Source organism: Lissotriton vulgaris, chromosome 3_1, assembly GCF_964263255.1.
Source record: "Lissotriton vulgaris chromosome 3_1, aLisVul1.2, whole genome shotgun sequence".
Lineage (NCBI taxonomy): Eukaryota > Metazoa > Chordata > Amphibia > Caudata > Salamandridae > Lissotriton > Lissotriton vulgaris.
Genome location: NC_141689.1, coordinates 1519533687 through 1519550299, shown reverse-complemented (window position 1 = coordinate 1519550299; position 16613 = coordinate 1519533687).

Below are 16613 nucleotides of genomic sequence, written 5' to 3'. Positions count from 1 at the left end.
ATGAAATTTTAACATTTAATCTTTTGACTCTAAATGACTGTTGGATGTGAATTATGACTTTGTCATCTAAAATAAGTGTGTTTAAAGTCATTTCTGTGCCTGAAACGGGTCAAAATTGAAGCTTTTGAGTAAGCAAAACTCTGTAAAAATGGCAATTTTGGTCACTGTGAGGGTTTAAAAAGTGGTTATTCAACATGAGGCACAATCCAATTGACATTTTGAATCATTTTTGGTACAGTCCAAAAAATCAATTTTCGGATGAAAAACGATGACTCCGGACCAGTCGAACGATCCCAAAATGGTCAATATGGATGAAATTTCAACATTTAATCTTTTGACTCTAAATGACTGTTGGATGTGAATTATGAATTTGTCAACTAAAATAAGTGTGTTTAAAGTCATTTCTGTGCCTGAAACGGGTCAAAATTGAAGCTTTTGAGTAAGCAAAACTCTGTAAAAATGGCAATTTTGGTCACTGTGAGGGTTTAAAAAGTGGTTATTCAACATGAGGCATGATCCAATTGACATTTTGAATCATTTTTGGTACAGTCCAAATAATCAATTTTCGGATGAAAACCGATGACTCCGGACCTGTCGAACGATCCCCAAATGGTCTATAATGATGAAATTTTAACATTTAATCTTTTGACTCTAAATGGCTGTTGGATGTGAATTATGACTTTGTCAACTAAAATAAGTGTGTTTAAAGTCATTTCTGTGCCTGAAACGGGTCAAAATTGAAGCTTTTGAGTAAGCAAAACTCTGTAAAAATGGCAATTTTGGTCACTGTGAGGGTTTAAAAAGTGGTTATTCAACATGATGCACGATCCAATTGACATTTTGAATCATTTTTGGTACAGTCCAAAAAATCAATTTTCGGATGAAAAACGATGACTCCGGAACTGTCGAACGATCCCAAAATAGTCTATAATGATGAAATTTTAACATTTAATCTTTTGACTCTAAATGACTGTTGGATGTGAATTATGACTTTGTCAACTAAAATAAGTGTGTTTAAAGTCATTTCTGCCTGAAACGGGTCAAAATTGAAGCTTTTGAGTAAGCAAAACTCTGTAAAAATGGCAATTTTGGTCACTGTGAGGGTTTAAAAAGTGGTTATTCAACATGAGGCCCGTTCCAATTGACATTTTGAATCATTTTTGGTACAGTCCAAAAAATCAATTTTCGGATGAAAAACGATGACTCCGGACCTGTCGAACGTTCCCAAAATGGTCCATAATGATGAAATTTCAACATTTAATCTTTTGACTCTAAATGATTGTTGGATGTGAATTATGACTTTGTCAACTAAAATAAGTGTGTTTAAAGTCATTTCTGTGCCTGAAACGGGTCAAAATTGAAGCTTTTGAGTAAGCAAAACTCTGTAAAAATGGCAATTTTGGTCACTGTGAGGGTTTAAACAGTGGTTATTCAACATGAGGCATGATCCAATTGACATTTTGAATCATTTTTGGTACAGTCCAAATAATCAATTTTCGGATGAAAAACGATGACTCCGGACCTGTCGAACGATCCCCAAATGGTCTATAATGATGAAATTTTAACATTTAATCTTTTGACTCTAAATGACTGTTGGATGTGAATTATGACTTTGTCAACTAAAATAAGTGTGTTTAATGGAAAGGGGCGACCACTCGGTCCCCCCGAACGTATGGCGGAGTGCCTCGATCCCCCCGGGAAGCCGTTTTGGGGCGGGAAGCGCGTCTCGGCTGGTATGCCCGAAGCGGCGTAGCCGGGGCGCGCTTTTTCCCGCCCTAGAGTGGGCTGGCCTAGACACCGACGTAGCCAGCCCCGCCCTAGGGGCAGGCAGGGGCGGGTTTTCGCCCGCCCTGAAGACGGATAAAAAGAGACGCAAGACCAGAAGACGTCCTCTTGTTCTTGTGCTCCGAAGCTGCACATCCTCGCTACACGTGAGCTCGGGACGGAACGAAGAGCCAATTTTGAGTGTTTTGATCTTTTTCTTTGTCTTCTAGATACTTCCTCGGAGAGATGCCCAAGAAAGGCGCAAAGAGAATGACGACCGATCAGATGGTGCGGGCCCTTTGCAAAGAGGTGTCCGACATAAAGAAACGGTTGGCGGAGCGAGATGGGGAGGAGGGTTCGGGCCCTGCGCCGGCTGGAGGGAGACCTAAGAGGCCAAGAAGGGTTCCAGCCGGTGGGGACGTCCCGGTTCCCTCTGCCCCGCTCGAAGCGCCGACCCCAGTACCGATGGAGGGGAATCCAATCCCCGTTGTCGTTACCCCGACATCCAAGGAAGACATGCCCCCCGAGCTGGCAGCACAGCTAGCGGCATGGTTGGGGGATAGTAGTGATGGCGCCACGGCTGCCGAGGCACAGGCGCTGATAAAAGGGCTTCGTGAGAAGAGAGAGGCAGCTAGAGTGGCTGCGCCGTTGGCGGGGATAGACAAGTCGCAAGCGGCAGAAGCTGCGTCTGGTTCAGGTAAGCGGCCATTGCCGATTGCAAGGGACGAGTCAGCACCCTCTCGTAGAGAGAGATTGGGACAACATGTGCCTTTAGCTATAAAGGAAAAGATCTGGGCAGGGGAGTACGTGAATATTTTTTCCTTGCTTGTTGATCATTATGATGTGGAGCATGTGAAAAGTCAGAAGGACCTAATGCATCCGAGTGTTTGGCGCGCAAAAATGGCCGCCTTTAAGGTAAATGAGAACATTGGCAACTGGGGCAATGCATGGGGTATTTTCACATCGATTTTGGGGGAACGCAGGCCCGAGTTGCTTCCTGAGTTTCCCGTTTATCAATCACGAATTATGGGTTACTCAACAGCGTATCAAGGTAACCATTGGTTTTGTTATGACAATCTGTTCAGGAAAGAAAAGGAACATAACAAGAGTTTGACTTGGGATTGTTACGATTCTTTAACATGGGATAAAATGAAAGAATCGGGAATGTTAAGAATGCCATTGGTCGGGAGCAATGTTGTTGAGTACTCCCGCCAAAATTTGGGGACCCCCTTTAGACAAAGTACGAACACCGACGACCAGTCGAGGCCCGCAGGCAATACAGGGAGAAAGGGTTTCTGTTTTAATTTCAACAAGGGGAAATGTACCAGGCCTCCGGGATCGTGTAAATTCAAGCACGAATGTAGTACGTGTGGGTCATCCCATCCTGAGTCATCGTGCAGAGCCAGAACGAGTGAGAATGGGGGTAAGGGAGGCGCCAAACAGGTCTAAGCTAGGCCGAGGGGCGCCTTTACCAACCCCGATTGATACCTTGGCAATGATTCCCTGGCTCAGCGAATACCCGGATCGTGCTTCTGCCGGGGTGCTGCGGAACGGTTTTACACATGGTTTCCGCATCCCGGTAGGGGACTTTCAGGGTGTAGGGATGTGCAAAAATCAACTTTCCATTTTACAACATACATCTGTAGTTCAAGAGAAAATTCAGAAAGAGGTTAGCCGGGGACGGGTCGCCGGCCCGTTTAGTGTACCCCCGGTACCGGATTTCGTTTGTTCTCCGTTAGGGGTGGTCCCCAAGAAGGACCCGGGTGAGTTTCGTTTGATCCATAATCTGTCTGCTCCACATGGTCTTTCGGTGAACGACGCAATTGATCCGGAAGTTTGTTCGGTGCGATACGCATCTTTTGATGAGGCAGTAGCCATCTTGAATCGCCTGGGGCACGGGACGTTGATGGCGAAATCTGATATCGAGTCAGCGTTCCGGTTGCTCCCGGTACACCCAGACGATCAGCGTCTTCTAGGATTCGGGTTCCAGGGGTCATTTTACATGGATAGGTGTATGCCAATGGGGTGCTCTATATCATGTGCCTACTTTGAGCAATTCAGTACTTTCCTGCAATGGGTGTTCACTAAGAGAACGGGTTTCCGAAATGTAATGCACTACCTTGACGACTTTTTGTTCCTTGGCCCCGCCGGTAATCTCGAATGTGCCCAGGCCTTAGCTGAATTCTGTGTGTTGATGGGTCATTTTGGCGTGCCATTGGCACCGGGTAAAACTGTGGGTCCCACGACTTGCCTCGAGTTTTTGGGGATCGAGTTGGACTCAAGGGAGGGGTGCTTCCGTTTACCAGCTAGTAAAGTGTCGAAATTCAGGGCAGCCCTCCAAGTATGTCTAAATGCATCCAAAGTTACACTGCATCAGTTGCAACAATTAGTGGGAAAGTTGAACTTTGCCTTGAGGGTGATACCAATGGCTCGCCCCTTTTCCCGCTCGATTGCCCAAGCGATGGTAGGCCTAAAGGAGGGTCATCATCGCACAAGGTTATCGGCTGAGGTCCGCCAGGACATGCGGATTTGGTTAGCTTTCTTGGCGGACTTCAATGGCCGAGTCGTCTGGAACAAGCCAGCCGTGTCCTCCGAAGAGCTTGGGCTATGGACGGATTCAGCAGGAAGCGTAGGTTTTGGCGCCATCTTCGGCACAAAATGGTCGGCAAAAAAGTGGCCCCTATGGTGGCACGAGAAGGGGCTGACGAGTAACATCGCTTTCCTTGAACTATTTCCCATTCTGGTGGCCCTGAGAACCTGGCCAGAAGGGTTCAGAGATCATTCTGTTGTGTTTTGGTCCGACAATATGACCGTGGTAGAATGCATCAATAGTCAGGCAGCTCGTTGTAAATTGATTTTGAGGCTGCTCAAAGAAATTGTCTTACTGTGTATGCAACTGAACGTGGTATTCAGAGCAAAACATGTCCCAGGGGTGATGAATCAGGCTGCTGATGCACTGTCTCGTTTTCACATGCAGGCTTTCTCGGGTTTCCTCCCTTCAGCGGACCCGGAGCCGGCACCCTTCCCCGAAGCTCTCTGGTCTCTCGGTGCCCCGAACTTCGTCACCTCGTGGGAGAGAGTCTAGCACCCAGGACAAGGAAGGCATATGAAGGGGCGTTCCAGGCCTATTTAGCCTTTTTGGGGGCAGAGAGAGGGGGACTTTGGGGTCAGGAAGAGTGGGTAGTACTTTTTCTGATGTCCTTACGTAGGGCTGGGAAATCGGTGGCTACGGCCCAAAGGCATCGTGCCGCCATTTCCTTTGTTGCCAGGGCCCATGGCATCCTGGACCCAACAGCGTCTTTTACAGTACAGAAAGCGCTGCGTGGGTGGCAACGCCTAGAGGGTCGCAGAGTAGACGTAAGACGACCGATAGGTCTAGACAGGTTGTCCCAGTTACTGGCCTCACTCCCTAACACATGCTCGTCCCCTTTCGAGACCTGTTTGTTCCGGACTGCATTTACGCTGGCGTTTCACGGGGCTATGAGAGTTAGTGAGCTAGTTGCAAGGAACAAACAGGATGTGTCGGGGGGCTTGTGCAGGGAACATGTTCAGATCAGGGGTGATGCGATGATTGTCTCCTTTCTCAGGTCCAAGACTGACCAAGATGGGAGAGGGGACTGCACGATCATTCGCAGGAACCCCGAGTCATCCATGTGTCCGGTACGGTGCTTAGAAGATTACCTAGCACGAAGGGTGGCATCATGGGGGGGGACATTGTTGAGGCATGCAGACGCCACCCCGCTGACGAGGTTTCAGTTTCAACGGGTGCTTGCAATGGCCATTGCCGCAGCGGGCTTGGACCCGGGCGAATTTGGGACCCATTCCTTTCGAATAGGGGCTGCCACTGAAGCTACAGCCAGGGGTCTTAATGTGGAACAAGTGAAACGTGTGGGGCGCTGGTCCTCCAATTGTTATAAGAGGTACGTGCGATTGCACATGTTGTGAAGCTGTAATCATGTTCTCACGCTTCTTGTCTTTTGTTTGTTTTCAGTTGCGCAAGCCTACGCGGCAGGGCGGACTGTGCAGTCGACCCAACACCAGGCCAGCGGTCGCACGTCACCGGCTGTGAGGAAGGAGGTGTGGGTCGTGGGCCACTCATACGTGAGACGGGCCGCAGACGTATTCAAAGCAGGTGACATGATTCACGTACCTGGGGAATACGGGTACAGAGTGTCCTTCCACGGAAGGGGCGGTCTCTGTATTGACCAGTTTCAGAAGTTTTTTGAGGGTTTGTTAGAGCGGATGAGGTCACCGCCGTCCATAGTCATAGTGCATTTGGGGGGCAATGATTTGGTCACCACCGGTAGACGACTCCTCCTGGAGGCTATGCTTTCCACGGTAAGTTGGTTAGCAAGGAGAGTTCCGGGGTGCATAATTGCGTGGTCTCATATGATCCCACGAAAAGTGTGGCGGGGGGCTATCTCGATCCCTGCTTTGAATCATTCCGTTAGAAAATTGAATAACAAAGTGAGTAGGTTGTTCCGTTCCAAGACATTGCATTCGATCTCGCATAGTTGTATTAATGATGACAGTATGTATTTGGGGGATGGTGTGCATTTGTCGAGGGTGGGGAATGAGTTACTCATAGGAGACTTCCTAGCTTGGTTAAAATCGTTAAGTCATGACCTTTAGGTAGGAGTTTTGTGGGGGGTCCGGATAGCCGGTCAACTATCCGGACCTGTGGCGGTAAGGTCATGATCGGTGAGCACTAATTGGTAGATCCCTATGAGTGGGCGTCACCCAACACGGATGGGAGCGCTCGGGAGAGGTGGCCATTGGCCCCTCAGTGGGGAGGCGGTCCCGTCTAAGGGCGGGTCGCCGGAAGTAAAGGAAAGGCGGTCAAGGCCCCTTCCTTTGTAGGAGGGGTTACAGCCCCCTCCTGGGGAATTTCCCGGGGCCAGTGTCATCTGCGACGGCAGATGCGGTAAGTTGTGTGGGGTGGGGGGAGGTCCACGATACCTTCTAGATACCACACACAAGTCTTCGAACGACCTTTAAATGGCGTCGAGTCTTAAGTGCCCCCGTCAAGTCAAGGGAAATTGTTAGTAGTTGCACTTGAGGTAAGCCTCTGTGCTGTCGCCCCTCCCAAGTGGGAGGGGTAAGTCTGGTTAGGGATCTTGACACCGGTTATGACCTTGCCGTTGGCCCTTAAACGTTAGGATGTACAATTTCAGTGTTTCTAGAGAATGTTTTGTAGGATGCTAGTTCGGCTAGGAGAACCTCTGTATTAGAGAATATGTTAAGGTTAGCCAAACATCGCAATGTGATAATGAAATTGTACATAACATAAAACGTTTAATGTTTTAATTTTTTGTTTTAATAAATACGGCCGGGATGGTTACTCCATCCCACATCCAAAAACTTTAAGAACTGTTTCCGGTTTTCCTCCTTTCGGGGATTGTGTTGAGAGGGGGTGGCGGGTATCTCAGCCATATGGAAAGGGGCGACCACTCGGTCCCCCCGAACGTATGGCGGAGTGCCTCGATCCCCCCGGGAAGCCGTTTTGGGGCGGGAAGCGCGTCTCGGCTGGTATGCCCGAAGCGGCGTAGCCGGGGCGCGCTTTTTCCCGCCCTAGAGTGGGCTGGCCTAGACACCGACGTAGCCAGCCCCGCCCTAGGGGCAGGCAGGGGCGGGTTTTCGCCCGCCCTGAAGACGGATAAAAAGAGACGCAAGACCAGAAGACGTCCTCTTGTTCTTGTGCTCCGAAGCTGCACCTCCTCGCTACACGTGAGCTCGGGACGGAACGAAGAGCCAATTTTGACCCACCCACCAGCCCCTGAGGACAGCAAGTTGTTGTGCAATAAAGTGAATTTATAAGTTTGTTCTTTCCATTTCGTTTACAGGCTGTGAGAGTATCAGTTTGTTGTTGATCATAATACAGTATGGTGAATATCGTGTAGGTTGTTATGACTAAAATAATTTGATGTAGTGTTGCATTTTATGCATGTTCTTTCGGTCGTAGCGACCAATGTTTCCATAGGTTTGAGTAAGAATTGTCGTATTTATTTTTTGGTAGGCGGTAAGGTCATGATCGGTGAGCACTAATTGGTAGATCCCTATGAGTGGGCGTCACCCAACACGGATGGGAGCGCTCGGGAGAGGTGGCCATTGGCCCCTCAGTGGGGAGGCGGTCCCGTCTAAGGGCGGGTCGCCGGAAGTAAAGGAAAGGCGGTCAAGGCCCCTTCCTTTGTAGGAGGGGTTACAGCCCCCTCCTGGGGAATTTCCCGGGGCCAGTGTCATCTGCGACGGCAGATGCGGTAAGTTGTGTGGGGTGGGGGGAGGTCCACGATACCTTCTAGATACCACACACAAGTCTTCGAACGACCTTTAAATGGCGTCGAGTCTTAAGTGCCCCCGTCAAGTCAAGGGAAATTGTTAGTAGTTGCACTTGAGGTAAGCCTCTGTGCTGTCGCCCCTCCCAAGTGGGAGGGGTAAGTCTGGTTAGGGATCTTGACACCGGTTATGACCTTGCCGTTGGCCCTTAAACGTTAGGATGTACAATTTCAGTGTTTCTAGAGAATGTTTTGTAGGATGCTAGTTCGGCTAGGAGAACCTCTGTATTAGAGAATATGTTAAGGTTAGCCAAACATCGCAATGTGATAATGAAATTGTACATAACATAAAACGTTTAATGTTTTAATTTTTTGTTTTAATAAATACGGCCGGGATGGTTACTCCATCCCACATCCAAAAACTTTAAGAACTGTTTCCGGTTTTCCTCCTTTCGGGGATTGTGTTGAGAGGGGGTGGCGGGTATCTCAGCCATAAGTCATTTCTATGCCTGAAACGGGTCAAAATTGAAGCTTTTGAGTAAGCAAAACTCTGTAAAAATGGCAATTTTGGTCACTGTGAGGGTTTAAAAAGTGGTTATTCAACATGATGCACGATCCAATTGACATTTTGAATCATTTTTGGTACAGTCCAAAAAATCAATTTTCGGATGAAAAACGATGACTCCGGACCTGTCGAACGTTCCCAAAATGGTCCATAATGATGAAATTTCAACATTTAATCTTTTGACTCTAAATGACTGTTGGATGTAAATTATGACTTTGTCAACTAAAACAAGTGTGTTTAAAGTCATTTCTGTGCCTGAAACGGGTCAAAATTGAAGCTTTTGAGTAAGCAAAACTCTGTAAAAATGGCGATTTTGGTCACTGTGAGGGTTTAAAAAGTGGTTATTCAACATGATGCACGATCCAATTGAAATTTTGAATCATTTTTGGTACAGTCCAAAAAATCAATTTTCGGATGAAAAACGATGACTCGGGACCTGTCGAACGATCCCAAAATAGTCTATAATGATGAAATTTTAACATTTAATCTTTTGACTCTAAATGACTGTTGGATGTGAATTATGACTTTGTCATCTAAAATAAGTGTGTTTAAAGTCATTTCTGTGCCTGAAACGGGTCAAAATTGAAGCTTTTGAGTAAGCAAAACTCTGTAAAAATGGCAATTTTGGTCACTGTGAGGGTTTAAAAAGTGGTTATTCAACATGAGGCACAATCCAATTGACATTTTGAATCATTTTTGGTACAGTCCAAAAAATCAATTTTCGGATGAAAAACGATGACTCCGGACCAGTCGAACGATCCCAAAATGGTCAATATGGATGAAATTTCAACATTTAATCTTTTGACTCTAAATGACTGTTGGATGTGAATTATGAATTTGTCAACTAAAATAAGTGTGTTTAAAGTCATTTCTGTGCCTGAAACGGGTCAAAATTGAAGCTTTTGAGTAAGCAAAACTCTGTAAAAATGGCAATTTTGGTCACTGTGAGGGTTTAAACAGTGGTTATTCAACATGAGGCATGATCCAATTGACATTTTGAATCATTTTTGGTACAGTCCAAATAATCAATTTTCGGATGAAAAACGATGACTCCGGACCTGTCGAACGATCCCCAAATGGTCTATAATGATGAAATTTTAACATTTAATCTTTTGACTCTAAATGACTGTTGGATGTGAATTATGACTTTGTCAACTAAAATAAGTGTGTTTAAAGTCATTTCTGTGCCTGAAACGGGTCAAAATTGAAGCTTTTGAGTAAGCAAAACTCTGTAAAAATGGCAATTTTGGTCACTGTGAGGGTTTAAAAAGTGGTTATTCAACATGATGCACGATCCAATTGACATTTTGAATCATTTTTGGTACAGTCCAAAAAATCAATTTTCGGATGAAAAACGATGACTCCGGAACTGTCGAACGATCCCAAAATAGTCTATAATGATGAAATTTTAACATTTAATCTTTTGACTCTAAATGACTGTTGGATGTGAATTATGACTTTGTCAACTAAAATAAGTGTGTTTAAAGTCATTTCTGCCTGAAACGGGTCAAAATTGAAGCTTTTGAGTAAGCAAAACTCTGTAAAAATGGCAATTTTGGTCACTGTGAGGGTTTAAAAAGTGGTTATTCAACATGAGGCCCGTTCCAATTGACATTTTGAATCATTTTTGGTACAGTCCAAAAAATCAATTTTCGGATGAAAAACGATGACTCCGGACCTGTCGAACGTTCCCAAAATGGTCCATAATGATGAAATTTCAACATTTAATCTTTTGACTCTAAATGATTGTTGGATGTGAATCATGACTTTGTCAACTAAAATAAGTGTGTTTAAAGTCATTTCTGTGCCTGAAACGGGTCAAAATTGAAGCTTTTGAGTAAGCAAAACTCTGTAAAAATGGCAATTTTGGTCACTGTGAGGGTTTAAACAGTGGTTATTCAACATGAGGCATGATCCAATTGACATTTTGAATCATTTTTGGTACAGTCCAAATAATCAATTTTCGGATGAAAAACGATGACTCCGGACCTGTCGAACGATCCCCAAATGGTCTATAATGATGAAATTTTAACATTTAATCTTTTGACTCTAAATGACTGTTGGATGTGAATTATGACTTTGTCAACTAAAATAAGTGTGTTTAAAGTCATTTCTATGCCTGAAACGGGTCAAAATTGAAGCTTTTGAGTAAGCAAATCTCTGTAAAAATGGCAATTTTGGTCACTGTGAGGGTTTAAAAAGTGGTTATTCAACATGATGCACGATCCAATTGACATTTTGAATCATTTTTGGTACAGTCCAAAAAATCAATTTTCGGATGAAAAACGATGACTCCGGAACTGTCGAACGATCCCAAAAAAGTCTATAATGATGAAATTTTAACATTTAATCTTTTGACTCTAAATGACTGTTGGATGTGAATTATGACTTTGTCAACTAAAATAAGTGTGTTTAAAGTCATTTCTGTGCCTGAAACGGGTCAAAATTGAAGCTTTTGAGTAAGCAAAACTCTGTAAAAATGGCAATTTTGGTCACTGTGAGGGTTTAAACAGTGGTTATTCAACATGAGGCATGATCCAATTGACATTTTGAATCATTTTTGGTACAGTCCAAATAATCAATTTTCGGATGAAAAACGATGACTCCGGACCTGTCGAACGATCCCCAAATGGTCTATAATGATGAAATTTTAACATTTAATCTTTTGACTCTAAATGACTGTTGGATGTGAATTATGACTTTGTCAACTAAAATAAGTGTGTTTAATGTCATTTCTGCCTGAAACGGGTCAAAATTGAAGCTTTTGAGTAAGCAAAACTCTGTAAAAATGGCAATTTTGGTCACTGTGAGGGTTTAAAAAGTGGTTATTCAACATGAGGCCCGTTCCAATTGACATTTTGAATCATTTTTGGTACAGTCCAAAAAATCAATTTTCGGATGAAAAACGATGACTCCGGACCTGTCGACTGATCTCAAAATGGTCAATATGGATGAAATTTCAACATTTATTCTTTTGACTCTAAATGACTGTTGGATGTGAACTATGACTTTGTCAACTAAAATAAGTGTGTTTAAAGTCATTTCTGTGCCTGAAACGGGTCAAAATTGAAGCTTTTGAGTAAGCAAAACTCTGTAAAAATGGCAATTTTGGTCACTGTGAGGGTTTAAACAGTGGTTATTCAACATGAGGCATGATCCAATTGACATTTTGAATCATTTTTGGTACAGTCCAAAAAATCAATTTTCGGATGAAAAACGATGACTCCGGACCTGTCGAACGATCCCCAAATGGTCTATAATGATGAAATTTTAACATTTAATCTTTTGACTCTAAATGATTGTTGGATGTGAATTATGACTTTGTCAACTAAAATAAGTGTGTTTAAAGTCATTTCTGTGCCTGAAACGGGTCAAAATTGAAGCTTTTGAGTAAGCAAAACTCTGTAAAAATGGCAATTTTGGTCACTGTGAGGGTTTAAACAGTGGTTATTCAACATGAGGCATGATCCAATTGACATTTTGAATCATTTTTGGTACAGTCCAAATAATCAATTTTCGGATGAAAAACGATGACTCCGGACCTGTCGAACGATCCCCAAATGGTCTATAATGATGAAATTTTAACATTTAATCTTTTGACTCTAAATGACTGTTGGATGTGAATTATGACTTTGTCAACTAAAATAAGTGTGTTTAAAGTCATTTCTGTGCCTGAAACGGGTCAAAATTGAAGCTTTTGAGTAAGCAAAACTCTGTAAAAATGGCAATTTTGGTCACTGTGAGGGTTTAAACAGTGGTTATTCAACATGAGGCATGATCCAATTGACATTTTGAATCATTTTTGGTACAGTCCAAATAATCAATTTTCGGATGAAAAACGATGACTCCGGACCTGTCGAACGATCCCCAAATGGTCTATAATGATGAAATTTTAACATTTAATCTTTTGACTCTAAATGACTGTTGGATGTGAATTATGACTTTGTCAACTAAAATAAGTGTGTTTAATGTCATTTCTGCCTGAAACGGGTCAAAATTGAAGCTTTTGAGTAAGCAAAACTCTGTAAAAATGGCAATTTTGGTCACTGTGAGGGTTTAAAAAGTGGTTATTCAACATGAGGCCCGTTCCAATTGACATTTTGAATCATTTTTGGTACAGTCCAAAAAATCAATTTTCGGATGAAAAACGATGACTCCGGACCTGTCGACTGATCTCAAAATGGTCAATATGGATGAAATTTCAACATTTATTCTTTTGACTCTAAATGACTGTTGGATGTGAACTATGACTTTGTCAACTAAAATAAGTGTGCTTAAAGTCATTTCTGTGCCTGAAACGGGTCAAAATGGAAGCTTTTGAGTAAGCAAAACTCTGTAAAAATGGCAATTTTGGTCACTGTGAGGGTTTAAACAGTGGTTATTCAACATGAGGCATGATCCAATTGACATTTTGAATCATTTTTGGTACAGTCCAAAAAATCAATTTTCGGATGAAAAACGATGACTCCGGACCTGTCGAACGATCCCCAAATGGTCTATAATGATGAAATTTTAACATTTAATCTTTTGACTCTAAATGATTGTTGGATGTGAATTATGACTTTGTCAACTAAAATAAGTGTGTTTAAAGTCATTTCTGTGCCTGAAACGGGTCAAAATTGAAGCTTTTGAGTAAGCAAAACTCTGTAAAAATGGCAATTTTGGTCACTGTGAGGGTTTAAACAGTGGTTATTCAACATGAGGCATGATCCAATTGACATTTTGAATCATTTTTGGTACAGTCCAAATAATCAATTTTCGGATGAAAAACGATGACTCCGGACCTGTCGAACGATCCCCAAATGGTCTATAATGATGAAATTTTAACATTTAATCTTTTGACTCTAAATGACTGTTGGATGTGAATTATGACTTTGTCAACTAAAATAAGTGTGTTTAAAGTCATTTCTGTGCCTGAAACGGGTCAAAATTGAAGCTTTTGAGTAAGCAAAACTCTGTAAAAATGGCAATTTTGGTCACTGTGAGGGTTTAAAAAGTGGTTATTCAACATGATGCACGATCCAATTGACATTTTGAATCATTTTTGGTACAGTCCAAAAAATCAATTTTCGGATGAAAAACGATGACTCCGGAACTGTCGAACGATCCCAAAATAGTCTATAATGATGAAATTTTAACATTTAATCTTTTGACTCTAAATGACTGTTGGATGTGAATTATGACTTTGTCAACTAAAATAAGTGTGTTTAAAGTCATTTCTGTGCCTGAAACGGGTCAAAATTGAAGCTTTTGAGTAAGCAAAACTCTGTAAAAATGGCAATTTTGGTCACTGTGAGGGTTTAAACAGTGGTTATTCAACATGAGGCATGATCCAATTGACATTTTGAATCATTTTTGGTTCAGTCCAAATAATCAATTTTCGGATGAAAAACGATGACTCCGGACCTGTCGAACGATCCCCAAATGGTCTATAATGATGAAATTTTAACATTTAATCTTTTGACTCTAAATGACTGTTGGATGTGAATTATGACTTTGTCAACTAAAATAAGTGTGTTTAAAGTCATTTCTGCCTGAAATGGGTCAAAATTGAAGCTTTTGAGTAAGCAAAACTCTGTAAAAATGGCAATTTTGGTCACTGTGAGGGTTTAAAAAGTGGTTATTCAACATGAGGCACAATCCAATTGACATTTTGAATCATTTTTGGTACAGTCCAAAAAATCAATTTTCGGATGAAAAACGATGACTCCGGACCAGTCGAACGATCCCAAAATGGTCAATATGGATGAAATTTCAACATTTAATCTTTTGACTCTAAATGACTGTTGGATGTGAATTATGAATTTGTCAACTAAAATAAGTGTGTTTAAAGTCATTTCTGTGCCTGAAACGGGTCAAAATTGAAGCTTTTGAGTAAGCAAAACTCTGTAAAAATGGCAATTTTGGTCACTGTGAGGGTTTAAACAGTGGTTATTCAACATGAGGCATGATCCAATTGACATTTTGAATCATTTTTGGTACAGTCCAAATAATCAATTTTCGGATGAAAAACGATGACTCCGGACCTGTCGAACGATCCCCAAATGGTCTATAATGATGAAATTTTAACATTTAATCTTTTGACTCTAAATGACTGTTGGATGTGAATTATGACTTTGTCAACTAAAATAAGTGTGTTTAAAGTCATTTCTGTGCCTGAAACGGGTCAAAATTGAAGCTTTTGAGTAAGCAAAACTCTGTAAAAATGGCAATTTTGGTCACTGTGAGGGTTTAAAAAGTGGTTATTCAACATGATGCACGATCCAATTGACATTTTGAATCATTTTTGGTACAGTCCAAAAAATCAATTTTCGGATGAAAAACGATGACTCCGGAACTGTCGAACGATCCCAAAATAGTCTATAATGATGAAATTTTAACATTTAATCTTTTGACTCTAAATGACTGTTGGATGTGAATTATGACTTTGTCAACTAAAATAAGTGTGTTTAAAGTCATTTCTGCCTGAAACGGGTCAAAATTGAAGCTTTTGAGTAAGCAAAACTCTGTAAAAATGGCAATTTTGGTCACTGTGAGGGTTTAAAAAGTGGTTATTCAACATGAGGCCCGTTCCAATTGACATTTTGAATCATTTTTGGTACAGTCCAAAAAATCAATTTTCGGATGAAAAACGATGACTCCGGACCTGTCGAACGTTCCCAAAATGGTCCATAATGATGAAATTTCAACATTTAATCTTTTGACTCTAAATGATTGTTGGATGTGAATCATGACTTTGTCAACTAAAATAAGTGTGTTTAAAGTCATTTCTGTGCCTGAAACGGGTCAAAATTGAAGCTTTTGAGTAAGCAAAACTCTGTAAAAATGGCAATTTTGGTCACTGTGAGGGTTTAAACAGTGGTTATTCAACATGAGGCATGATCCAATTGACATTTTGAATCATTTTTGGTACAGTCCAAATAATCAATTTTCGGATGAAAAACGATGACTCCGGACCTGTCGAACGATCCCCAAATGGTCTATAATGATGAAATTTTAACATTTAATCTTTTGACTCTAAATGACTGTTGGATGTGAATTATGACTTTGTCAACTAAAATAAGTGTGTTTAAAGTCATTTCTATGCCTGAAACGGGTCAAAATTGAAGCTTTTGAGTAAGCAAATCTCTGTAAAAATGGCAATTTTGGTCACTGTGAGGGTTTAAAAAGTGGTTATTCAACATGATGCACGATCCAATTGACATTTTGAATCATTTTTGGTACAGTCCAAAAAATCAATTTTCGGATGAAAAACGATGACTCCGGAACTGTCGAACGATCCCAAAAAAGTCTATAATGATGAAATTTTAACATTTAATCTTTTGACTCTAAATGACTGTTGGATGTGAATTATGACTTTGTCAACTAAAATAAGTGTGTTTAAAGTCATTTCTGTGCCTGAAACGGGTCAAAATTGAAGCTTTTGAGTAAGCAAAACTCTGTAAAAATGGCAATTTTGGTCACTGTGAGGGTTTAAACAGTGGTTATTCAACATGAGGCATGATCCAATTGACATTTTGAATCATTTTTGGTACAGTCCAAATAATCAATTTTCGGATGAAAAACGATGACTCCGGACCTGTCGAACGATCCCCAAATGGTCTATAATGATGAAATTTTAACATTTAATCTTTTGACTCTAAATGACTGTTGGATGTGAATTATGACTTTGTCAACTAAAATAAGTGTGTTTAATGTCATTTCTGCCTGAAACGGGTCAAAATTGAAGCTTTTGAGTAAGCAAAACTCTGTAAAAATGGCAATTTTGGTCACTGTGAGGGTTTAAAAAGTGGTTATTCAACATGAGGCCCGTTCCAATTGACATTTTGAATCATTTTTGGTACAGTCCAAAAAATCAATTTTCGGATGAAAAACGATGACTCCGGACCTGTCGACTGATCTCAAAATGGTCAATATGGATGAAATTTCAACATTTATTCTTTTGACTCTAAATGACTGTTGGATGTGAACTATGACTTTGTCAACTAAAATAAGTGTGTTTAAAGTCATTT